General features: G+C 40.6%; 1 long non-coding RNA gene across 3 annotated transcripts; it reads left to right on the plus strand.

Moving 5' to 3' along the window:
• The first annotated feature begins 597 nt into the window (after window positions 1-597).
• Window positions 598-27,848, plus strand: LOC135237827 (uncharacterized). 3 transcript variants are annotated; one of them, XR_010324933.1, is made up of 4 exons: window positions 598-982; window positions 14,747-14,874; window positions 25,972-26,052; window positions 26,210-27,848. It is a non-coding gene; the product is annotated as an uncharacterized LOC135237827 (long non-coding RNA). The 3 variants fall into 3 exon arrangements; XR_010324931.1 differs by having other exon boundaries at window positions 606-982; window positions 25,972-27,848; XR_010324932.1 differs by having other exon boundaries at window positions 607-971; window positions 25,972-27,848.

The following is a 27,848-nucleotide window of genomic DNA, read 5'->3' on the forward strand; positions in this document are numbered from 1 at the left end:
AATGGGCTAGTGGCAGGAGATGAAATACTCCGCCTTAGAGTTTGTAATGTGGGTGCTAAGAAAATTATATTTGAAATGGTAAGTCTGCTCCTTGTTTTCAGGTTGAGTAAGAAGAGCTGACACATTTCCTGACTTTTTTTATACTATCATTACTGTCATTATTTAATATGCATTTACTTATTTGCTTCCTTGCAATGTAAATAATCATGAGGTTATAGGCTGATTTTAATTAATGAATACATTTCTTGAATGTTCTAAATTACAAATGCTAATATCCTTTTTGTTTAATCTCTAGATTTCACAGGACTTTTTGTAAATATTACTACTGCTCTGGTGAATGGGATTTTAGCATCGTTTATTGACACGTGTAATTTCCATTTTTTCCCAGAATTGCATTGCCCCTGAAACATTTTTAGAGATGTCTACAGCCTTGGTCTTGGAGAGCTGCAAGGTTTGCTGGTTTGTCTGTGTCTTCAATCAGCAACCAGTTGAGAGCCAATAAAACAGGCAAGGTGAGCTAACTGTGTAATCAACTGCTCTAATTTATCAATTAATTGTGGAGTAACAAGGAAAACCAGCTCATTCTATGGGACACCAGAACTAGGACTACATACCACTGCATTAGAGCCATTGTTCCAGGCCGGGGTGCTCAAATTTCACCCTCATGGCCAGTAGTATGACTGGGTTTCTTTTCCACATGATAATTAGTTGATTGATTGATGTCACTGATTGGCCTGAGAGTGTACTCATCTGGGCCTATACCAGTTCCTGATAACAGGCAAAGAAACCAACCTCAGGGCTCGGTCTGAGTATCCCTGAATTACACAGTTCCGATCTTGTTTTCCTATTTCTCTGGATTCAGCAGATGATCTTCACAGCCGTAACCAGCTGGATGTCATCCATGTGTCATCCTTCTAGCCAGAGGAAAGTGGAGGGCTTTTCCAGGTGAATGCTGCACAAATCATGACAAGGCAAGTGGCAGGTAGGCATGAGGGATGACTTGGGTGTGGAGGGAAAGCAGGGGTAACCAGAGGCCCCTCTCTGCTGGGCCCTTGTCTGTCTCTCAGCCTGGGCTTTCAAACAAGCCGCAATCGCGGGTCTTTCGCAAGCGCAAAGCACGCCGAGCGCTCAGAACACAGCTGACGTTGCAGATGTGTGTGGGCGTATGTTTGACCTGCTTGACGGATCTGTGGGAGGTATTTTCAAACTGTCTCTGTGTTGATGTCTACAGAGGGCTGCACCACACATAGGCAAAAGGGAGAAACTGGCAGCCTTCCACTGTAATGTTGTTTTGCATGGATGAGGGTCGTCGTTAAACCTTAACCCGCCAGCTCAGTTTTTTTATCTGAAAGCGTTTGTGTCTGATAAGACATTTCTGAACACGTGAGAGATGGTCTCATCTGTGCTTTGCTCTATGGCAACAAATGTGGGGCAGTTGGATCATACCATATTGCGGATCGATTACAGGGGCACAGAACGCTTTGGCACGTGTAAAACGGGTAATGTGTGAAACCACTGGTTCAGAATGTATCTGACTCTAACACTTTTTTAGTACTCAGAAATGTACAGAACTGTATTGCCCAACGATTTATGTAGAGTGCCTATGTGTATGTTCCTATGTGTAAAGAGTGCCTATGGTTTCTATTGCCTGATCTGGAGAAGCCTACTCTGAGTTCTCAGGAGTCCTCCCTCCCACCCACTGGATGCGGTTGATGAGTAATTTTTTTTGGAAGGCAGTTGTGGGATTCTTGTTTGTGCTGAGCAGGAGAGGGTTGCTTTGGCCTGTAGCTCTGAAGAGCTGACAGCCTGTCACTTGGAAGCTGTTTTTTTTTTTTTCCAAAATCGATAAACATGTTCAGATGTTGGAGGGTTTTTTTTCTTATTCATCTAACACTTTCTTTTTTAACAAGGGTCTTTGTAAAAAAAAAAAAAAAAGACAGGAACCAGTGGTCTTGTTGCTGTAACAACTTACAGGTCACCGACTCAGGGGAAGTACATTTCTACTGCAATGCACTGAGCCTCATTTCGGATCACAATGGCATAATTGCTACTTCAGTGCATAGCTTACCAACAGACCTTTGAACTATCCAACTTTTGAACAAACAGTATTGAAAGAAACAGCCTATTTATACAAAAATAATTACTTAATTGAAGTTTGATTCATTGTGGGGCAGCTGCATCTGCTATTTTACATGTAATCATGCACCCCGGTCAACCAGTGTGAAACTGAATTTTTAAAACCACAATATTCTGAAATATGTGATTTTCTAAAGCTGCCAAGCTGTCACTTCTGTTTGTAAAACAGCTTACACAGTTTTTAATCTTTCTGTAAATAAAATTCACTCATTATTTCCAAATATAAATAATACAGGCAACATCATTTTGATACTAATCTCAAAATTTAACTCCAGATTAAGGGCTAATCATCTAAGCATGGCAGTATCAATGGATAAATAGCAGTCCTTGTTTAGGCTGTGAGTGAATAAATGCGTTGGATGATGTTGGTTAATTCCCGAAACCCCTACATTTTTATAAAGTAGGCAATCAAGTCATATTTTTTCCTGTGACTTTGCCGTCTGATAGCTCTGTTTGTGTATGTGTGTGTACATACGGTATGCATGTATGGGTACACATCCAAGCATTTGTTAAACTGCTATACCTATATCTACTGTACATCAGGAGAGCGATGGAGGCAGGGAAAGAAAGAGAGGGAGGGGAAAGAAACTTGTGAAAGACTGCACCACAGACCGGCTGGCTATAAATATCTGTGGTGGTGTCTTCTCCATCGTGAGTGGCATGCTCGTGAGCTCAGCTCCGCCATCAAGGCTCTGGCTGGCAGCCGCAGCAGGTCTGCCTGGGAGGGGGGTGCCCATGTGCTAATTGGCCGATTGGAAAGCTATTTTCAGAGGTCTGACCAAACAGCAGCGGTCCCCCGGCCTCTTGCCTGAAAACCCTGGATAACGGAGGATTATCTCAGCGAGATCACTTCTGCTGCGCTTCTAATGCCTTTCAACCAGACCACAGTCTTAGCAGGTACTCCATCACGAGACTACAACAGGAGCGATGCAGGCCACATTTCACAGTTGAAACAGAGGTGACAATATATTTCACGTATTTTAGAGTCAGATTTAACACATTTTTAAAAATGTTCTCGCCTACAAGGCTGTTTGCCAGGTGACATCCAGATAATTTTGTTTGTTATATATCCCTGTGTTATCTAGCATTTATACATTGTTTCAACATCCATCACTTCCATTTCAGATTTAATACAATGGAATTCAACCTCAGACTTTGAAGTTTTCAAAAAGGAAGAGCAAGGGATTTTAGTACTACATCTCAATTGCTGTGTAGGTTGATAAATAAATAAAAAATCTTTTTCTAGAAAATTTCAAAACTGCTTTTGTCTCCACTACAAGTCTGTACTCGTTTGTGTGCGCAACACCGAGTTTCACAATAAGTAAGACCCATTTTAACTGAGAACTGAAGATTAACTACCATTCTCTACTCTGCCATGTTCATTTGGCATGAATAAAGCGTATTCCTTTTAGAGAAAACAGTGGGAAAAGCACATCCAGAACATGGACTACAGGAACTTGTATGTGATTATGGCATGTGTTTATTATCAACTTATCAGCTTGCTGTTTGACTGTTTCAAAGGCTCCCTTCTGTCTAAATTGTGAGGAAAAAGGAAGAGATGCTAGAGAGGTTGTCTTCAGATAACCAATGTTTTAAAAGCATTTATGTTAAGAGAGTAATGGAAAGGCTGGCATGGAGGCTTTGGCTGGAGACCATCAGTTTCTGAAAATAGCTAAAAATGAAATGAGACTTTTTTTCATTTGACCAAAGTGAAGTAATAATCAGATATAACTTCAGTATGTTTTACTCGGTTGGTTTGCCTTTAATGGAGGGAGATAAATATAGCAATTGAACACATCTGCCTTTTGATATAAACATGGCTACCTCATCTGGAAAAAAATCATTAAAAATTGGCCTAAATCTAGAAGGCCCATAGCTTCTTGAAAGTAATAAGCTCTCCCCCTCTCTTGTTCTCTGTGTATTAACATCTTATTTGGATATTAAGTATCACCATGTTAAGCACAAAGCCAACTACAACAAAATGACATGTCCAATATTCTGTGACATGAAATGGCCAAATCAAACAGTCTGGTTGCATAACAATGTTTTTCTTTTTAGGCAATGATCTCACTTTTAGATCAAACTAAATGGTCTGTTTCCTGGTTGTTTATCATCGTAGGACTATGAAAAGAAGTTACTTTGGGAACAGAATGGATTTGAAGCTCTAACAAAGGAAACAATAAACCAGTTTTAATTTAGTAATGGCAAGTGAAACGCAGACATCTGTGTGCGCACTATTGGGAAATAATAGACTACTGAGAAGGTAGAGTCATGCAGGAAGGACAGATATATAACATGTACAGTGTTGGTTTATATAACACACAGAGGAAAAGGCAGTGCTGACAGTGGTAATTGGCTGTATTTTCTGTCTGCCAAATACAACAATATACAGAGGAAATGGAATTCTGCTTTGAATGGGAGGTAATAGCATTCTGTCAAGCATTTTCACAAGTGAGCTATTTCCCTCACAGTCCTTTTTAAAATGATATTATAATATTTTAATTAATAAATAATTCTGATAATAATGCATATGTGACAATATGTCCATTTTCAACCAATTTTAAACTATTTCTACCTACAATAACACAAAAAAATGAGTTTTACTTCAATCTTAGAAGCGACTTTCCTCAAAATAACGTCCTTTGACTTTAACTATCAAACAAATGATCCAATCATTATAACGTGTATTTTTTTTTGTCTGCTATCTTTGCTATACAATTACAAGGCAGAGTAAGTGCTACTGACAGCTGTAAAATGGACAATCCAGATTCTAAAATCACTAACTGTAACTTTAGCCACCACTGTGCCCCCTTTATCCACTTAAGGAGCATTGGAGCTGCACTTCTGAAATGCATTTGCCTAAAATATTTTACACATTGCAGTCCTGCACGGTATTGCGGGTTGATCTGGGGACAAGGCGCATCTCTTGCCGAAAAAAACAACCGGTACCCTGTGGCAGCTAATGCAGTACTCCATAAGCCAAAGGGCCCGGGTCAGCGTGAACCGGCCTGCCCCTGGCAGGAGGCCGTCATTAATGGTCCAGCGCTGATGATTCCCTGTCATAGCTGGCTAGTGACGTAGTCCAGGGTTGAATAGGGCCAATAAGACCGGCCTGTATACATGAAAAATGCATTTGCTGGCTGGAGCACTCCGCAGCCCCTTTAAGCACTGTTAGTGGGTTAAATAGTTATCTAATCTGCCTCCCTTTGGAGGAATAAATCACAGCTGAGCAGGTCTTGAGCAACACTCTTCTCGCAGGTAGAAGCTGTCTTTTCCTCCCTGCAGAAGTTGAGAAAATCACACTTCTGAAGGAGCAGGAGATGCGTGCTGTGCAGTCTCCTGGTGGTTCTTGGGAGCTCAGTTCATCTTCTGAAGAAAACCCAGCTGGGGCAAATTGGTGAAAACAGAATGACTTGGTCTATTATGTAAGTTAGTGATAGTTAAAAAAGGTTCTGAGAATTTGAAAGCTGACCAAGGGGATTTCTGTACAGATGACCTGAAATTTTCCTTACATATAGGAAAGGTGCAAGGTAATCAGCATTTTGGTGTAAATAGAAATTAACATCCAAATTCTTCTTTTGGTGGTCCTCATTAAAGTGGTTACTGAGCCTTTGGCTTATACATTACACCATTAACTACCAATGAATAGATGACTTCAGGCTACTGTGAGGGTGTTTTTTAAACGAATGTTTAAATAGCCCTAGTCCCGGATGTTCTTGAAAGGTTATGACATTGGCAATCAGATTGGTTCTAGCAATTTTAGCCAGCATTGAGTTACAGGTCAGTGGTTAGGTTTGGTTGAAACACTGCCTCCGCGTGTAGTCCAGTTACCCATGATCACAATTAGTCAAAGTAACTAATTTATTAGCAACAACCTGCTCAGACCTGTAGTGATGCAAGTTTATGAGCTTGAGATTATGTTTTCATCCATAATTTAGTAAAATTAATTCATAAATTAATTACAGGACAGCATGATCTTGGGATAACATGCCGACAGCTGCTAAAACAAACTTGTATAAGTGTAAGCATAAGGTATATGAGAAATTTGGTAGAATTGGATTAATGGTAGGTATGGATGTCATGCTTACTTGGCTCATCCAAATTGTTAATGGTTTGGTGTAAAAGCTCAATCTTTTCTGCCGAACTCTTATGTCAGGGATGTGTTATCAAGGTGAACCTTGGACGCAAAGTAGACATGCGATCCGTGAAATGGCGAAGTCAAACACAAATCGGTTCTTGTAAACAGAGCTCTAGTAAACAGAAAAAATACAAAGAAATAGCATCTAGTCTGGCCATGGAGTGATAGAATGTGCATGAAAGTGGTGGCTGAGGTCATACTTTATTTCCCGCAGTAATAGTAAGCGATAGTAATTTGCTTTGCTCAACCGCCTGACAGATGAGCAATGTTTGGACTGTCACATATCTTGCCCAGTTCAGAATTATTGTCCAAATATTTTTTCTCAGATCTGATCTGTTTTTGTCCGACTGTCCACACTCCATTTCGCAAGTGGACGCTGTGAAAAAAACGCAGCATGAAGAGTCCCCAAATGAAGACACATGCACAGGGAGAGGAAGCATGATGTTGAAAAAAGCACCTGGATGCAAAGATATCTGATATGCACGTCCGCAGACAGGTCACATCCAGAGAATCAAAACTGAATCGGAATCAAATACTACATATGAATGTGGTTAATGGACATTTCAAAAGATTCCTTTCCATTTGTTTTTTTGCAATTTATATGGCTGGGGGAAAAAATCCATTTTGTTTCTCAGGTGATTCAAATCAGATTCATGTCAGATAATAATGACAATTTAAATGTTGACTTAATGTCCTCGACAGGTCATTTGAACACAGTATATGTTTGTCAAAAGCATTCTCAAACAGCACCTGCCTCTTAGTCGGAGAGGCAGGTGCAGCATGTGGATGCCTTCGACAAATATAGCTTTTGGAACATGTGGATCATGATTCATCCCTGCACTGCGGAAAGCCAGTCAGAAAAGACATAGCAGTGCCGTGTTGTATAACCCTCGTCCTGAGGTGACTCGCTGACATACATGCCAGGTAATTACACCGAACGGATGTGAGGAAATGTGCGGGCACCTTTATTTTCTTTTGCATGTTTTTTTGGCCACGGGCCCAAGGGACTTATCCATTGCTCGCAATTACGTAAAAGACCCACACAGTATTTGTCTGGTAACGCCTCTCCCAACACAATGAAGAATGGGTGAAGCAGGCCTCCCCGGCTTGGTAGAACTTGGCAGGCTGCATACCTTAAAGGCAGAGGAGGATTTGCCGTGTTATGAGAAGGCTGGTAATTGCAGGCGAACCCAGCAAATTCTTCCTGAGCTGATATGGCTTTGTTTGTCAGATAGGCATGCCACTTTCCACCCAGTTTGGGTTAAAGGACATGGGAGATGGACACAATCACACGGAGGTTAGCCAGTGCTGAGGTACTGCACCTCCTGGTCTCTGGCTTTCACACGAGGATCTATCTGTGGCTGCTAAACAGACCGGGGGAGGGGGGGGGTGGGGGGGGCGGGAAATAGAAAGTCTTGTCTCTCGGCCAGTTCACCCCTACAGGAAGTGTAATGATTACACCTTCCTACAGCAACACTTTGAGTAATTGACAGATATCAAGTAGCGCTTCCTTTCTGGAAGTACCTCTGCCACCACAGCGTGAAATCTAAGATGGTGGCAGAGTCAAATGGCTTCTGGGCTCCAAGGTGTGACATGCCTAAAGTTTGGCACCAACTGCAGTATCTGTGTTGATAAGTTAACCTTGGTTTGGCAAGTTCACAAACAGGACTTCGAAAGCATTCTTACAATGAATTAGTAGAAAAATGCAAAGCACTATATACATCTGTAGAGACTATTCATTTGAAGGTGAAAACAAAAAAGAATACCATGTTAATTGTATTTTTTTCACGATTAGTTTCACTAGATTGTGATTCATTTACTGATACGTTTTCTTTATCCAGTACAGTTATAACGCACTAGTAGCTGCAAGAACATGACAAATAAATAAAAATTGTTTAATAAACTCTAAAACCTGGTTTAGTTCTGTGTATCATACCTATCTTATCACATGTAATTTTTCAGAAAAAGGTTTTATGCGTATTAAGTAAAGGATCAGTCCAAATTAATAATTTTCAGACAGATCCCAAATTAGAGGCAATCCAGGTACAGAATTTGATGAATGGCAGCAGGTGACACTGTGATTAGGGATCACAGATGAAAATGCTGGAGGACTACAAAAAGCGACTGATAACCAGTTATGAGAGAGTGCTGTTTCATGAACCCTATTATAGACAGGGTTACAATCAGCTGTCAGTCAGCTGCTTGGCGATGATTGGTTGGTGTCAGTGAGCTAGTTCCTCCTTCCCATATATGGTGTTAGGAAGCCATGGTGGTGGAGTTTGGGCCGTGGGTATGGTGTAGGAAGAGATTGGGGGTATGCACAGACAGCTTAACCACTGGTGTGCACAAAGCAGTGTGACTGTAAAAAGCACGGTAAGCCTAGTACTTACCCTTCATTTATGGAATGGACGTAGGATGAGAACTGGCACAGCGGAAGGAGGTGAACCTCTGAGGTGGCAGGAGTAGGTGTGGATGGAAAATCCTTGACTATTTGCGGTGACTCAGTGGGTAGTGGAGCCCAGCCAGGGGGTGGGAGAACACCTGGGTCTGGAGTTAGGTAGTCAGAAGCTGGTAGATTCTTTGGATGTGGGATTTGTGGAACACAGTCTAGTGAAACCTGGCCCTGGGGACGCTCTGTGTGTGCTGGTTTTGGTTACAGACAATCTATGAAGGCAGGGGTGCCCAATTTTATGCAAAAAGTGCCCAGCACTACCTGACTCCTGATTCAATTAATTAACTAATCCTGGTCTTCAATTAAGACCGCGATAAGTAGAATCAGATGTCTTAGTGCTGTGATAAAATTTTCAGCTAAGATTGGGCATTCCTGATTTAAGGTATCAGGGTTTAGTTTCAGTATCTAGGTCCCCATGCTTTCAATGCTTTCAGCATTTATGACCAATTATGACACCACTTATTTTACCTGTCAGTTTATTTAAACAAGTAAATTTGTTTTTCATACCACATACAGCTATTTCTGACATAATCAGACCTTAGGCCTTAGGTTAATCATACTGCAGTCGACATTAAGAATTTCCAGTTAAGGACAATTAACAGATTGTCATAATTCTGGGGCTGTAAATTTGGTTGTACCAAAAACCAGCATAAAAAATGAATCCCCTAGGCTGAGTTGGAGAACCACTGGCCGATAGAGTCCAGCACTGGACGTGAATGCAAAGAATTGTTGGAAAAAGGATGAATGCATTCTTAAGTGTTGCCACACACATCATGGCAGTCTAGACTAACTTGGCAGGGCAGTCCTTGAAGTAGATTTGTAAGGAGATGTGCACCTTAAAGAATTGTTGGAAAAAGGAATTTGTGTTAATATTATGTAACACATATTACATGAAGGACATGCTGTCTCCTGGCTCAAGAGACATGCATTACATCATAGTTTACAATATCTTACCTGCCTTGAAGAAAAGAAAAAATGAAGAAAAAATTAGATTTTAAGTCATGAGTCATCTGCTGTAGTTTCAGATGCACAGATGGGTCACGATAGAAAAAATAAAATGCTTAATAAGAGGTAAGGGAGCACCAATCAAAGCTTGCTAAATGACAAAGTAAGGTTGGTGTTAATCGCACTCACTGCTCAACAGCAACTCCTCTGGCCAACTGGGAAACTGCAGGCTGCTTGCACCAAACTGGGAAGGAAGTGTACCCCTTCACACCGCACACTAGTTAAGAATAGCTGACGGCTTTAGAGGAACTGATGGAAGATGCTGCAGTGATACAATGGGTGGGTGTGTAAAGACCATGAGGCCTTTCAAAGAATGTCCAGTGACCACAGCACACCATGCCAAATGTGATTAAAGTGGACAGAAAAAAATGATAGAGGAGATTTTGTTTCTAGGTAAAGCACAAAAGGGGGTTGGTCAACATAGTTTGGTTTGACAAAAAAAAGAAGAAGAAATAAATAATTGGTGCATTGCAGAATCAGCATTGCTCATAGTTGACCTTCGTCATACTGTGCTGGACCTTGTACTTTCCTTGGATAGCAATCATTGACAAATTTGCTTGTCTGTCACACTTTGACCTGTTTTAGGAAGTGCTTACTGCTACATGTCAATACAAATCAGTAGCACAAGACATGCTAGGTCACCACCCACTCTTTGCAAATTTTGTCTATCTTTGAGTTGGGGTTAAACATTTCTTACTAAAATGGTGTCCTAAAATGACTGCTGTCAGTAAGTCAGACAAACTACAATGCTAAGAAAAAACAAAGAAGAAAAAAGCGATGTAATTCCCATAGCAGCCACAGTGCAATGTAGAGTTGCACTTTCTACAGGGGTCTTTTGGCAGCGAATGGCACAGGTGGCCACCACAAATACAACATCGTTTTTGCACAATAGCTCTGTTGCTTGATGCTATAAGGTTTTTTTTTAAGTGGGTTTAGTGATGTGAGCATACTTTCCAACCTATAAAAAAATAATTCAAGTATTTTTCATGTGCTTTTTAGGAATTGAAAGTGGGGCTACATCTTGCTTAAGCTATGGACTGATTAATGGAGTTATGACTGCCACTTGACAGTTGATTTATAACCAGCACGCCTTTGTAGCAGAGGCCCAGCAGAAAGCCTGTGGATGATTCATCTTTCTCAATGATACTGTTTCTTTTCTCATTAGCCATCGGTGCTGTACAAGTCATTTAAGTGCCACGAATGGGGACCTGTAATGATGCAGAATGGTTTCCTAATTTCATATGTTCCAGAGGCTGTCCTGCAGCTGAAAAAGCAGGGGTCTGAGACTGAAACAAACTTCGGTTAGCATCTGTGATCTCAAGCCATTCGTCTTCTGATGGCAATCATTGAACTGCCCGCTGGGGTCAGCAAGAACTAAACTTCGACTAGGTGGCTAAGTCAATATTGCAGTACTGTTAATATATCAGCTGGCTTGTTTGAATTGGATCACAATTTAAATTTTAATTTGAATCTGAAATAGTGTTAAAGTTCAACTTTCCTGCCTAAATACAGCCTTGTTTTTTCAAGCCTCCTAACTGGCTATACTTTTTGAAGGTGCCCTGGTTCCAAAGGTTCGCTGGATGTTCCTTTTGAGACTGTTACTGTCCTTCAATGGCATTCAGATATCCGTTTGTTCATTGTGGTGTCATCGGTTTATTATTTACAGTTTATATACTTCCTCCAATGTAGAATTGTTTGAAAGCAAGGTACTTTAGAGCTAAAAAAACAAAACAACAAAAAAAAACTGGAATCTCATTCTGTCCAGAGTTGGACCCCCTGTGCTTCACCTTTCACATGTTTTTTGTAAGTAAGCGATGGATTTATTTCAGTTCTAATCGTTTCAAATATTGTCTGCGTAACAGGTTTCTTACGACTGGACAGGGTACCCCCAGAAAGTGTGTGATATTGCCAAGACAACACAAAAAGGGTCCGAGGACATCTTAATTTGATTCACCTTTACGACATTTGGCTCAAGATTGAAAGGAGGCCTCTTCTCTTCCGCGGTCCTCATTGTTTCCTGCACTGCCACTCATTTAATGGGCAGACGATTGTCCCCAGTGGAAAAAAAGGATCTGTGTACCAAGCCAGCTGGTGGTCAGATAAGTGTCTGCACATCCGGAGGCTGGTTAAAGAGTAACAGGTTATTACAGAAGTACAGTGCACTCTAGGCTAAACTTTAACAAGGGGGCTGCGTGGAAACGGAGCAATCCGCCATGCTTAATAAGGGCCTCGCGAGGGCTCGCTAAGCATGTGCTTAACCCTGGGAAGGCCTCACGGCCTGATAAAGGGGGGAGCTGTGCCTCGGCGCTGCTCTGCTGCACGTACACACGGTCGTAGACCGCAAATCGGCGGATATTGCTGTCGCTTCTCCGGCTTTTATGGACGGGCCATAAACCTTTACTAGTGCCCTGCTGATTGCTTATATAATTGCTATCCCTGTGTAAATATCACATCAGGAAGCCTTATTTTGGGCTCATTTAAAACCACATCCTACCTAAGTTAAGGCTTTTAAAAAAAAAAATGTTAACCAGCCCTGTCCATATTTAATATAGTTAAAGTTAGAATGCTATTTAAGATGTTAAAATCCTCACTTTACACAATTTATTTAGCAACTTCCTCTCATCTTTACATGCATACATGAATTGATTAATTAATCTCAAAAATGCCCTCAAAATATTTTTTTTTCACTAGTTTGAGGAATTTTGCCATAATCCCTCAGGACAGTTTTAAGAGGGATTATTTTGTACATAATTAGGCTGAACATATGAAATTGCCTGGGCTCAATTTTTTGCTTTTTTGCCATCTGAGTCATCTTTCAGAGAAATAGCTAAATAGTTTTTTTTTTTTTTTTTAAACCACTGACGTAATCAAATTGTGGCTGCTCCAGTGTACTGAGACCTTTTTAGGTCAGCCAGTCTTAAAAAAGGCACCATTTCATGTGCTATTGTCACATTCATTTGCAATGCACACCAAAAACATCCTCATTGTAACCATACTCAGATGAAAATATATTCTTACATGCATTGTTTTCCACTTTTGCTTCATTTCTTTTACATGCCAGCTAAGAAAATATTAATAAAGATGCTAATTGAAAAAATTTCAAGCATTGTATTATACTTTGAAGCACAAGCAAGGATGCATCTATTTATATAAGTATTTTTAATGAACACCACCTCCTTTACAGTCAGAATTTGAACTTGGAGGAAGCAAGGCCCATATCCTTTTTCCATTGCTCTTTTCAAGGCTTAGAATGGCAGGGTCATAATCAAGGCTGAAAGAGAAAGACCCGTGTCTTTGATCTTCCATCTGTATCTACAAAATACCATTTGAAGTGATTATGTTGTTGGAGTGTATTGCCTCTTTGTTTTATGTGACCCGAGGTGTCTTCAGATATGGAGAATGTGTGAAATAGAATATGTATTTCTTTACATTCACAATTAAGATATTTAAGAATGAATAATTTAATTTTGCCCAGACTGCAGCCTCCACTGATTTCTCTGAATCTATTCACTGCAACTGGGGAAAAGAGAGCCTTTACACCCAATTATTTCAATATGTGACACATTTGAAACATTTATTAGTATTCCTGAGGTGATGGCAAATGTATTAAAAACAAGAACAACTTTTGGCTGGAGGTCCTCTTTGAAGCCTGAAGTTAGTTTCACACAATAATTCATATAATTTCATACCATAAAAATGTTAAATACACTATATAGGCAAAAGGATGTGAACACCTGGGGGTACAATTATTACAGTATGTGTTACAATGAAATCAATGGGTGGCAAAAAAATTAATTGTGGGTGACTTCAGTTTGAAAAGAATTGAATGTTGGAGGAAAGTCAGATAAACATGCAGATTTAGATATGATGTCAGGGCAGGAAGACACTGTCACAAATTTGTTATCAGTGCCATTTTCCACAGGGAATTTTTAGGAGAAACTGGAAATTGTCCACAAAGGCAGACCAATGCCAAGTTTCCCTGAACTTTGCTTGAAAAGGAAGAGGTCTGTTCAACATTTCCTGTAGCTCACAGGAAGTATATGCACAGTTTGAAGAAAAAGTAACTAGTATACTAGAACACTGTTTGCTGGCCATAGGCTTGGGCCCATATGAAAATGTAGTCTTTCAGTAGTATTGCTGATCTAGAATCAGTTTGTTATGATACATAATGTACATAATGTTATGATATAGACAGACAATACTGGTCTTAGATTGACACTCCTTCGAGAAATGTCTACTTATTTGGTTTTCTTTGTATTTTTGTTTTTGTCCTGCATGTGTACGCCCATTTAGATTAAATCTCTTATGGGCCATGGAATATTTTTTGTAACTAATTTTTGTCACCTTTTTGATAATTTTGAGACTAAATACAGAAAGACCATGTATAAAGAGGAATTGCTATTTTAGGTCAGATAACATTTATCAGAGATGAAAACAAAACAAACAAGGACAAAAACAAAAAACAGAAGGACCATCTTGCAATACTTTTATCCTCAGAGGTTGCTTTTACCTAGTCTATCAATGGGATCTTCCCCAGGATTGTTATACCCAAAAGTTTACAGGATTGGCAGTTTCATTAATAGCCTAATTGAGTAACTCAAAAATAAATAAATAAATAAATGATAAGGTGATGTGCTAGATTTCGAAATTACCTCGTGTTATAAGAAATTTTGCTGCCATTAGAGCTACCATCTAGGCCTCAAGCATGCAGGACTAGTGACATCATATTGCACTCTAAAAAGAAAACGATGTTTGTATTTTTACTTCTGAAAAACTGTTCTCTGCCCTGTCTGATGGCTTTCTGATGCCAGTCAGCTTAACCTGGTTGTCAACACAAACCCTGGTGTTTGCTTTAATAAAGCAGCAGAAAATGACTTAATCGGATGGCCTTGGTCTTGTGTTGGTGGGACTCCAGTTGGAGGGGGCCATTCAAGCCAACTCGGACACTGACCACTAAAATAACCCGAGACTCGAACCAATCAGTTAAGCTCACAAAGTGTAATTTCCCTTTCCAGGGGCTCTGGAGCTGAGATCAAGACTACTATCTCTGCAATAAACACTCCTCGCCAGCCGCTTGTTGGAAATCACCTACCAACGCACTGATACCTCAGAGCACTGAGAAGATTGCAGTGACATCGCACATGTGAGTACTCCAGTCATAGGGAATCAGTAGAGCTTTCAGCCATTTAATTGCTTTTGCTGTCATTTCTGCTCCATGTCACAGCAGCAACTCACCTGTCACCGGCGACAAATTAGGATTTGGTGGGAATTATTTCCTCAAAGGAAAATGCTGGTCTCTTTCAAAGCTGATCATGAGCAACTGTGCATCTGTGTGAACTGCAGACATGGAGGTCTGACAATGAGAGAACAGCACAGTTGGGGCTTTGATCCCTCTTTCATATCCTCTCCTCCTGTGAACAATATGTGCTGCATGTCTGATATCAGCATGGCAGGGGACTCTGCAGACCAGGGCCCAGACACCAGCTAATGTGTTCACAACATGCGGCCTCCTCACAAACTGGAACGCGCAGTTGTGCCCATTGATACACATATGTAAATATTCTGCCTTTCTCTGTATGTTTCATTCTTTCTTTCTGTCTGTTTGATTTTTATCTCCCCCTTTTCTCACTGTTGCTCTCTTAATTTATTCAGAATTCATTCATGTTGGCTTGAATAGCATGAAAATCACCAGGAGATTTATTTTTAAAGAAGAAACGGCTCATTCAGCATAAAGTATAGCAATATGTTCTCTGTATCTTTATTTTTCTGTTCGACAGGATCACACCTGATTATAGGTTTCTTTGGGTGTTATGCTGGCCCTTTGTGCCTTGCTTCATGTTATCTTGGCATATTAGAGTCTATTGCTATTGAACTTGCAGTCACCATGGACAGATGTGTTATTGCCACTGGAACTAAAATTCAAAGCACTTTGCAAACTGGTTACTGGGTTTTTCTAAGCTTGTCTGGTGACAGGTCAAATGAATTAGTCACATCTGCCTTTGTGACCATCATGATATTGTCGATTGGGCATTTTATAACTTGTAATACATCAATTTATTTCTTTGTAAACACTCATTGGTCCTGGTGTTATGACACTTGATCTTTCAAGTCAAAAATATTGACACTCAAACACATTTGTGAGATCAAACACATTTCCCAACAAAGGAACGTTTAAAAGTACACTGAAAGCATTTCAGCACTTCAGGATGTCTTGTGGCCATAGAGAGTGGGATTCTGTCTGTTTTAATCACTGCCTAGCTCTTATTTATACTCCAGCTGATCTCTCTAATTGGCTCACAATAGCCTAAATTGACCTCCTAAATGGCAGTGGAAACCTGAGTCCTATGATCTCATATCTATTTCTCAAGGGTTGAGTTATCACCCATTAGTGTGATTACATTAGCTAGACACTTCGGGCCTCCTCCCCTGACTGACTCTGTGTCCCGGGTATACAGTACCATCTACGGGCTGAAGCAACATACAGTTCTCACCCTTTCATAGGAAAATTGTTATATAGGAGGGCATGAATTATTAAAAAGATATTAAAAATGCCACTGAGTTATACAATGCTACCACAACAGCTTTCCTCTGGGACATGTGGATTTATGGTTGACTGCGTACACTTGAACTACATTTATTTAAAGGGTGATTATGTAAATTAAGAACTTTAACTGAAAAATGTGTTTATAATTGATCTATTTCTTCCATTGACAAGACAGACCTTCATTCAGTTCAACTACAATGCACGTTCTGTAACAAATGCAATGTTACTTTTCTTATTCTTATAAAATATTATGCATTAAATGGTGATTTACTATACTGAAATCTGTCTTAAAACGAGGGGGGGCTCAAAGCCAAAGAAAAACATCCTGTTAGGTTTTTTAGCAGCCATAAATTTTAAGTTTCTTGAATACTTCTGTTTTGCTGCATCTAGAAAGTTTGCACAGATCAATCATGCACAACCATTAGAATGTTCCATAGGTTTCAGAAACACAGCTCATTGAAAGCAAAAGATTGCTCACTGCACATCCGAACAGCTATGCATCCTTAGACAGTAAAACGATTAAAACGTGTTTACTAACAAATTTGATGCCTCAATGGGGAGACCATAATAGGGATAGCACAAGGAACTGATGTTGTATTGGCATATATAGACTATCTTACTCTTCTATTTTATTCTGAATTTAGGAAGCAAACAGTATTCTGATTCACTGCTATTGTTGTGTTGTTGGTGTTGCTGTTGGTGATGCTGGTACTGGTATATTTGTTTGTTACATTAAGGAGTTGGCCACAGAGGAGATCAGCGGGGTATTTCTTGTCCTGTTCTGGTCATCGCCAGGGGAAGGAAGCGGAGGTTAGGTCGCTGCTTGCCTCAGCAGATGTGACTGGAGCTTTTCCAGCCGCTGGACAGCAGCGAGGACACACATCCGCCCTCTTCTGGGGCACCCCTCCCCCTCTTCCCAGCACATCTGCTGAGGTCACACGCTCATTTGTGCTGCAAAATCTTAAGGCATTCGGCATAGTGTATCAGCCTCACAGCTGTTTGCAAACCACCATGACAGATCTGTTCAGGGGGGAACAACAAAAATCCTACCCGCTTTTTTTTGGAGGAGGGGGGGTGGGGTGGGGTGGGGTGGTAAGAGAGCTGAGGGTATGATATACCCTCAGGACGGCATGATGCATGAATGACTTGAGTTTTTTCTACATCCCCCCCCCCCCCCAGAGAGTTAGCCATGAATCAACGTGTATTCCTGAATGCAGTTAGCAGTGAAGAGTGAGGTGGTGTCTGTCAGAGTGGGCAGAAGGCTCTCTGTAGCAGAGGCTTTCACTGTGTAAAAAGTCTTGAATTCCTAATGAATTCTTCATTGGGGAGAGATTTTTTCCCCCCCATGCTGTCATGCCTTTCGTCCTGCCTGGCAAAAGCTGTGTTCCCAAGGCTGTGTTCAGTAATCCTACTCTTACAGTTCACCCGTCCACACGTGCCAGAACGACCAAGGGACTCCTTTCAGTGTTTTTCCATGAGATCCCCCCCACCCCCCCCCCACTACAAGTGGTATAAAACACGAAGACGGCTGTGGTACAACTTTAATCCCGGCTTTTGCGACTCGACCGGTTATAAGACCTGTATGTGCGTGTGGTGTACGTTTAGCATTAATTAAAATCAAAGAAAATGACTGAATTCTCTCAGCAGCAGGCTATTCTCCATTCCTCAGGGCTGTTCCACATTTCTTGGAGGTTTGAAGAATTAACAACTCATATTTTTCCAGCGAAACTCTGCACCCGCTCTTTTCTAAAGCCTCATATTGTTGTGCTCCTGGTTTCATTTCCTGTTGTGTGGGATTATAACCCAATGCCATGATTCATATCTGAAGCCATTAGCAGTGCAGCCCCATCTGTGTAATGGAAGTGGTGGGGCTGATAATATGGGATTAGCATTAATTCTCCCACACAGCTGGGGAAGAGAGCACCAAGCGCGCTCTGAGACGGAGGCGGTAGAGTGGGTGGAGAGGTGGTGTGTGTGTGTGTGTGTGTACTGTGGGCGGATTTTTGTTTTCTTGACTGTGAAACTTTGTGTGTGCATTTTTTTTGTTTTTTTAATCAAGGGTGAAAATCATTTATTGTAATAGGAAACATTCATCATGCATTGATATAAACTGCTGCCTGTCTTGGCCAGGTCATTCTTGAAAAAGACATTTTTAATCTGAATTAGCCTATCTTGAATAATAAAGTTTAAATTGAAAAAATATGTATAAACATAGGGCTGGGTAAAAGTGCAGAGCCAAGGTCTAGTCTGATGTGGTGGATCTTCAGTGTTGGAAGATGGCCAATATCTCTGCCATTCTGACTGTTGTGGGAAGATAATGCTACCTCTGCATGGCCAGAAGTGACCACAGATGTGTCGAAGAAGTACAGGCATAGAGAGGAGACCAGATGACCCAAAGTTGAGGAATAGATGGGTTGGGATTTTCCTAATCACTCTCTCCTCTCCTCTCCTCTCTCTGCCATACAGAAACCCAGGGACCCCTGTATTGAGCTGGCACCCATTTAAGACACAGTTATATTATATTTCTCCGGTATTAAAAAATACTAGTAATTGAAATAGAATATATTTAAGTTAACCATAAATTATCACGCAATTAATGTCAATAACCATAATAACAGATTTTTATAATAACAGCAAATTTGTGGCAGTTCATTGTAAAATCTCCTTTGTGCCCACACTCCCTGTGTTGGCCTTGTTTTAGAGGGAAGGGGCGGTGACTGACACACAGAGAACAGCTGCTGCTGTAGCTGGAGATGGATCAGTCTATGGAGTAATCAATATACACGTGCACGTCTAATTTCCAGATGCTGAGTTTAAAAAGAAAATTGATGTAGTTTAAAAATAACTTGCACACTGTGGTAGCCTCCGATTATCATTTTAATATATTTATACCACAATCCAAAGAGCAATGTTTTGAGCCCTCTTTGTCTGTTATACAAATGGAATACACCCAGTGTTCCTTTGTTAAATATCAATGAAGATTATTTGTGACTAGTGTCTCAATCAAAGGTTTATTACATGCTACAAATAGTAATAAACATTCCAATAAATATACATGTGCAGACATCCATCTCTTTATAAATATGTATAATCTCATGCATCAAGAGTTATCTAAATAGAACCAGTAGTCCCAATAGCGTACTCTACCTCAAACCACTCACTTACCTAAAATAATCTTTTGATAACACTTCTATGAAGCAAACACATTTAATGCACTACAATGTTATAATGTTAAATGAATCATTACTACAAGCTATAAGAACACTGCTTGTAATGATTTATGTAAAATTCTAAAAGCTGTTATAATTGCCTACGTGTTACTTTGAATGCTCATAGCAGTGTTTTCAGTGCATTATACATAAGTGCATCATACAATGCTAAAAATGCAAGTATAAGGCATCATACACTCACCGGCCACTTCATTAGGTACACCTGTTCAACTGCAAACTACACCCGTTAACGGAAATATCTAATCAGCCAATCACGTGGCAGCAACTCAATGCATTTAGGCATGTAGACATGGCCAAGACGATCTTCTGAAGTTCAAACCAAGCATCAGAATGGGGAAGAAAGGTGATTTAAGTGACTTTGAACGTGGCATAGTTGTTGGTGCCAAACGGGCTGGTTTGAGTATTTCAGAAACAGCTGATCTACTGGGATTTCCACGCACAACCATCTCTAGGGTTTACAGAGAATGGTCCGAATAAGAGAAAATATCCAGTGAGTGGCAGTTCTCTGGGCAAAAATACCTTGTTGATGGCAGAGGTCAGAGGAGAATGGCCAGACTGGTTTGAGCTGATAGAAAGGCAACAGTATTCACATTATTACTGGAGTGTTTAATGCCAAACGTAGCACCAAAGCCATTGGCATTTTGGGACGCATGCTGCATTATACCTACCCATCTGTTCCTTTTTTTAAAAAGGAGATCTCATACAAATGAGATTATGCAATCGGATCCAGGTTGTGTTTTCCTTGAGCATATGTTCGTCAGTAAGAAAGTGAAACTCTGCAGCACTATGTATCTTACCGGGTGCATGGCTTACACTTCAGAGGTCTGTGTCCTCCTTTCATTGTCCTATTTGCATTTGTGTTTCTGGCAGCTGCGGTCGACACTTTCAGGTGTGCAAACATTTTTTCCTCATACGCTTCCTTGGGAATATATTAAAACATGCAAATTCATACAGTGGAGAAAGAAACAAAAATAACATGCAGGCCTGTTACCTTGGACGATTTCACATCTTAAATGATAATTTCTTAAAATGTATATTGTTATATACTTTGTACTTTGCTCACCCCAGAAAACCTTTTAGATGCATAAAATGTGTGTATTTGATTTTCTCAAATGGCTCCAGGACTGGACTAGCTCTTATACACAAGTCTTAACTCTTATCTTAAGAGCCAGTTGTGACTTACTCTCTGGACAGTATAAATGGAACCTCTTTTCATATTGAGTTCTACACTCTCTGTCTCTGTTTCCATCTTAATCTCTTTCTCATCCCCAACCCTATTTCAGCTCTCACATACATGCAATCTGACTCCTGGGGAAAAGAAGTACCTGATTTATGAATGTGAACCTCTGGCTCATTCACACTCTGGACAGTGGGGTGAATTATTGATAAGCCTCACAGGCTGCAGAGTGAACACATCCCCACCCCAGTCATGCCTCTTCATGACTCAGTCACACATGCACATACAGCACACACATATGCTCTCTATCGCTAACTCTCTGTCTCTCTCACCCACACACATACGTGCACACATGCTCTCTATCGCTCTCTCACATATATACAATTCACAAGAGATCACAGGCACACTCTCTCCCACACATGTAATACACCCAGGCATAGACACACTTTCATGCATGACACACACACAAATAAACTCTCATACATTCAATCTCTCTCTTTCTTATACATGCTCACATACATATGCACACACAGACACTCTGTGGTTTTTTTTATACACACACACATTATATATATATATATATATATATATATATATACACACACACACACACACACACACGTAATATATATGCATGTGTACGCAGACACACACATCATACGACGTGTTGCTCGCGTTTGTGTGGTGCGAGTATCTTCACACTGATGGTGTGTGGCGGAGATTTAGAAGGCTGCGTGCACACATGATGTCATCAGATGTGTGCCAGATGTGCTTCACGTTCTTCGAGACAGTCATTCTTTTCATATGGACGGTACAGACTGACCGAGAGTACCTGCAATGGCTGCGGGGATTCGCTTCCATTCAGCCACATTAGTGAGGTCGGGCACTGATGTTGGGCAATAAGGCCTGGCTTGCTGTCAGCATTCCAGTAAATCTCAAAGGTGTCTGATGAGGTTGAGGTCAGGGCTCTGTGCAGGCCAGTCAAGTTCTTCCATGTCAAACTCAGCTAACTATTTCTCAATGGACCTCACTTTGTGCATGGGGCATTGTCGTGCTGAAAAAGGAATGGGCCTTCCCCAAACTGTTGCAACAATGTTGTAAGTACACAATTCTCTAGAATGTCATTGTATGCTGTAGCATTAAGATTTTCCTTCACTGAAACTAAGGGGGTCCACCAAGCCATGAAAAACAGCCCCAGACCCTTATTCCTCCTCCAGCAAACTTTACAGTTTGCGCTATGCATTTGGGCAGGTGGCATTCTACTGGCATTTCCTAAACCCAGATTCTTTAGTCAGACTGCCAGATAGTGAAATGTGATTCATCACCCCAGAGAATGCATTTCCACTGCTCCAGAGTCCAATGGCAGTGTGCTTTACACCACTCCAGCCGATGCATGGCATTGCGCATGGTGATCTTAGACTTGCGTGCGGCTACTCTGCAGTGGAAACCCATTTTGTGAAGCTTATCGAACAGATCTTGTGCTGATGTTGCTTCCAGAGGCAGTCTGGAACTCCGTAGTGAGTGTTGCAACTGAGGATAGGCGATTTTTCCATGCTACTTGCTTCAGCACTCGGCAGTCCCATTCTGTGAGCTTGTGTGGCCTACTGCTTTGCAGCTGAGCTGTTGTTGCTCCTAGACATTTCCACTTAACAATAACAGCACTTACAAGTAACCGGGGAAGCTCTAGCAGGGTGGAAATTTGATGAACTGACTTCTTGGAAAGGTGGCATCATATGACAGTGCCACGTTGAAAACACTGAGCTCTTCAGTAGAACTCATTCTACTGCCAATGTTTGTCTATGGAGATTGCCTGGCTGTATGCTTGATTTTATGTATCTGTTAGCAATGGGTGTGGCTGAAGTAGCTAAACCCACGAATTAGAAGGGGTGTCAGCATACTTTTGGCCATGTAGTGTATATATAGTCAGCAAACAGTATGCTATGTATACACAGGTATTCATACACTATGGGGAAATGCCAAAATCTGGAACGAAATAGATGTTTCCATTCAGTATATGTCAGAATACCTTTACTGACCATACTGTATAATGATTATTGCGTTTGTTTATAGGAAGCTCTTCAGGCCTATTATTTTTGGGGCAGGGTCTAATCCTTTCATAAAAGGGCAATCAATCTTTGGTTCAGTCTATTAGATTTTAATTAGGAAAGGGACAAGATGGGAGTGTGTCTGTGAAGTCTGTCATTTCATTATTCTGATTAATTAATCTTTCTCTGACTTCAGGCTCACATTTCATCAGATTTTTCACAGAACAGTGATATTTTCCACCTACAGAGAAAATAAGGACTTTGACTCACATTTTACACAGTGCTCTGGATTGATCATTCACTGCTGCTTCTCTACTAAATTGATTCACCTGGGAGCATATGATTTGTATCTAAACTTCAACAGCCATCATATTTTAGATGAAAAGATTGATGCTGTTGCTATTGAAGATGGTGACAGATTGATGCTATTTTTGCTTCAGCTGTATTTTATATGAATATGTGATGAAGTTCTCTTTAGAAATTCTCCTTCTTAATGACATCCTATACCCCTGCTTACTATATGTTATGCAATTACATGACCGTGTCAATCTTTTAACAAGTTAATAAACATAATTAAGTGTATTAGGACTGAATGCTCATTGCAGTAAACAGCTCAATTGAAAATGATTACTTTAAAAGCTGTCATAGCCAACAAAAACATACATCCAGGGGTCAGAGGTCAGGTGTAAATCAACATGTACAATATGTCCTGGTCCACAGCTGTATTTATAAATGCCTTTAATCATATGGACATTATGGGGGTAATATTTGATATTTTAGAAAGGAGAGAAATGCATATGTCAAGTATTCTAATCTTTTAATTTCTAGTGAAGATATTATTTATAAATAGAATTTTTATTTTGTCTCTAAATATGTTCAGCTTTACAAATGGCAGCTAGAAGTGTGATAAAACCTTAATTAATAACCAAACTTCATATTTTCTTGGTTGTACTGCAGGTATGTTCATGTAAATATTCCCATATATATTCTCTCTAGATTGCAGTGTTCCCTACAAGTTTATTGAATAGCAATGGACATGGCAGAGAGGTCTTTTGCACTGTGACACACAGTACAATTTTCAGTTTTAAATAAACATTGAGTACAAAGAGTAAAAATTTGCCTGATAGAGTGTATCTGAATCCTGTGTGGATCAGGTACACTCTATTAGAGCTGAATTAACACTGAGCATTTTTACTGTCTACAACTTACTGTAGCTGTTACTTACTTACATTGAAAGGGTTTAATAGAAATGTTTTCTTTCAGTTGCTTTTTGTGATTATTTGCATTGTTTTTATGCACACTGTTGCATAGCACTTAATAATACAGTATGTGTCATTATTATTATTACCATTACCAAATATATTTTTGTGATTCTTGTTAGGCAGTTCACAGCCAGTCTTTGTGCTCCTGGGCCTCCTGCCAGAGTTCTGTCTCCTTAAAACTGTATAGCATGCCAGTTCCTTCACAGTACAATGTTCAATGTTAATTCATTACTGACAGAGTTTATATGAATCCAGCAGGGGTATGTACTCTGAGTAATTTATATTCTGAATACACTGAATACACTGAAAATGTAACTCTGTTGGAACAGACCAAAATGCAAACAAATGTTTTACATCTCGATCCAGTCTCTCCACCTTTTTCCATTCCTCACTTCCACTCTTCCTCTCACCCTCACATTCCTTCCTCTTACTTCCCAGCCACAGTGTTGGATTTCTTGGAGAAAATAGCACCATCATTAAAAATCAAGATGTCAAACGAGTAATTTCCTCCCAGTGTCACGACGGGCCTCTCTGGTTACAGTGTGCAGTGCAGGGCAGAGGGGTCCGGTCCTGCACCTATTAATGAACTAAAAATCCTCAGGGCTAGTGGTGTTCAGCGCTGTGCCCTTCACCGGATACCCATCCATTCAGCCATCGCCGCAGCTCTACCGATACACTGTTAGCTGTCTGCTAACCAAGGCTTAGCGCCTGCTCATTGTGGTCTCTACGGGTCCCCTTTGCCTGCGTGGGCGATGTGCACCATCCAATTATGAAAGCAAGTTCCCATCTCTTCCCTAATGTGTCTCTCCTCTTGGCCCCCCGTTGGTGTCTTCTGTCACCGTCTGAAAGCACATCCGTTTTTGCTGTATCGTGGTTCAATTTACCCGGAACTATGTATTTATTGTGCTTTTAATGCGTTTTCTCCCCCTACACCTCACTCTATATAGCCAAACTGGTACTACAGTGTCTCCCTCCACTACTCTCCCACTACTCTTAGTCTCCCTCTTGTACCCACTGTGGCACTCAACGTCATCTATTTTTAAATAATGGCAGCTACTATCACCTGCGAAGCGGATGATTTGCCACAATCTCTGCTCTTTGCTTCAACCTTTGTGTGTACCCTTTTTTTAGAGCATCACTCTAAATCCCAACACTTAAGTGCTTCCCGTGTGAGGGATAACAGCACGGGTGCCAGGGAATTGTGGGTAACATTAATTGGGTGAGAACATTATTTTTTGTTACTCTGGACTGTCTTCACCTCATAAACCCATTGCTGACTGAGAGTGACCCTGGTCTGATGTGCAAACGGAGGCTAGCAGCTGTGGCACAATGCCTCTGCTCCAGCCGTGCTTCCGTCTGCGCCCTATCGTCAGTTTGAATCAGTTTTATTCAGTCAGTCAGATCCATTCTATTTCTGTAACTCTCACACCTTCTGGAATGCTTTTTTTGCGCAGATTAACAGGCGTGCTTTCTTCTCTTGTATTCCAGCATTCTATTTATACATTGTGATGCAGGTTTATGATATACTCAGTGAAATCTGTTTGCAATGATGGGTGCTTTGTGTGTGTGTGTGTGTGTGTGTGTGTGAGAGAGGGATGATATTTTTAGAAGAGTGCTGGTTCTTCTGGCTTTTTTGACAGGGTCAGGCTGAGCCTGTCATCCACAGTCATGCTGTTCTTATTAGTAAGAAAATATTTTACAGGCTTTTTCAGGTAAGTCAAAACAAGTCCATTAAAATAGTTTCCTTGTGCTGATATAGTACGCTGCAAAACTTCCCATTGTCTAACAGAAAACAATTGGGGTTCTTCAGTTGGATGAGAAGGAGAACTGGTGTAAATCTGTTGGTCTGCCAGCTAAAACCACTGTACTATAAATGCTAGCATGTCTCTCCAACAACTTTCGAACTACTTTTAAAAATTGGTCCGCCTATTTACATCACCTAATAAATGGGGAATTTTGAATAGTCCTTTTGACTGTTTCAGGTGGATGGATTTCCAAGGTCGAACGCCCACAGTGGCTGAGGTTAAGGACAGAGAGGACCTTGGCTTCACTAGGGATCTATGGTAACAAAGTCTCTGGCTATCAGACAGATCGTATTCATGCCCTGGCTTCCTGACTACGTGGGCGAAGGGGAGTCAGGTTGCCTCGCTGAACCTGAAAATAGCCACCACATTAAAATTCAACATGTCAACAAGCCATTTCCTGTCTGCGAAACCCTAGATCCGGAGATACGGAATTCTTGGAGAGGTCAGGCGCTTCTGAGGGCAGCTGTCTCTTCACCCTGAAGATCCTCCTGTCGACTCAACATGATCAAGTATACACAGCAAAATTCCGAGCATTAAATCAACTCAAACAGTGTTAAATAAACTAACTGTATTTACATTTACAAGTCTGCTGGAGGCAATCGGTACTCTTCGTAAATTTAAAAGTACAGTACAGTAGAGAGTTTATGTTACTCTAAACATTTTACTATGCACAAATTACCTTTGCAACTCAAGAGACGTGGGCAAAGAAACTGAGGCTGTGTGATCGTATGATTTAATAAGGCAAACATACAGACAAACAAATGACTTAAATGCTTAAAGTTTTACCCAGAAGACCAACATAATTTATTTTCTTGTTTATTTACATTCCAGCCCATCCCAGCATTATGTTACCATACTCAATTTCCCAGCTTTCTGTGGGCCAGAAAGTGTGCAAGGGCTGGTGTGTCGCTGGATCTTATACCTTGTTTACTGGTGAGGGTGATCTGGCCCAGTTGCTTCAGGACCCTTCATGCACTGACTGTCAATCATGACAGTTGACAGATCTCTGTGTGGCATATAGACCAATCAGAGTTTGATAACAAATTTCAATTTGGAGTTAATTTCATTTCAATTCAGGTGGTTCACAAAATAAAATCCTCTTTGAACATGATGAGCATTTAATTCATGGATTGAATTTCAATTCATTTCATGAACTGGCAGAACTGAAATGAAATTGAACCCAGAATACCTTCTGGGTTTAATTCTGTTGAACAGATGAGTACATGTTGAGAACAGACCATTCAGCATTCAATCCATCCAGGCTTGTCCTTTACCTGTACAGTCTAGATTGTATCCAGCACTGCGTCAAAGCCTGGACAAAGACCCACAGTTCCACTACATGCCCTAACCAGCTTTTCAAGGCATTGGCAACTCTCTGTGTTGTTCTACAGCCTAAAATCTTACCACACACACACATAAATAAATAAATAAATAAATAAATAAATAAATAAATACATTGATAAATAAATAAATAAATACATTGATAAATAAATAAATAATATAAAGGAACCTTTTTGCACATCTTTTGCAAACCTTGGCAGAACAGGTTGTTCCAAGGAACAGGACAACACAGCCTGGGATGAGTAGAAAATTGCACAGCCTCATTATGGTGGTATAATTCTGTCCTCTTCCTGCACCCTTTTCTCCCCTGTGACGGAGACTGTGCCTGCCTCCCTTAAAGGCCCCTGCAGCCCCTTCCCTGTGTCCCTGCTGTCGGGAGAGCTTTGAGTCATTAGGCTCGCATTGTGTGTGCTGTGACATCACTCACCGTGTGCGTGCATTTGCGTGGATAGAGCACGGCTCTGCAAATGCTTGTTGGTCGATGATGCTGTCTTAATATAGAATATAGATGATGCTAGCAATACCAAGGTAGAGGTGCCAGGAACACACTATACTGTATTTAGTCAGTAATATTCAAATGTGTTTTCTTTATTTTGTTACTTGGGCTAAAAAAATGGAAGGAATTTGGGCAAATGTAAATGAAGTGCAACTGCACTCTGTTAAACAGGTGCTGTCTTTATAGTTTCTCAGAAATAAAGTACAGGTGCCAGGTT

This window comes from Anguilla rostrata, chromosome 13, assembly GCF_018555375.3.
Source record: "Anguilla rostrata isolate EN2019 chromosome 13, ASM1855537v3, whole genome shotgun sequence".
Taxonomy (NCBI): domain Eukaryota; kingdom Metazoa; phylum Chordata; class Actinopteri; order Anguilliformes; family Anguillidae; genus Anguilla; species Anguilla rostrata.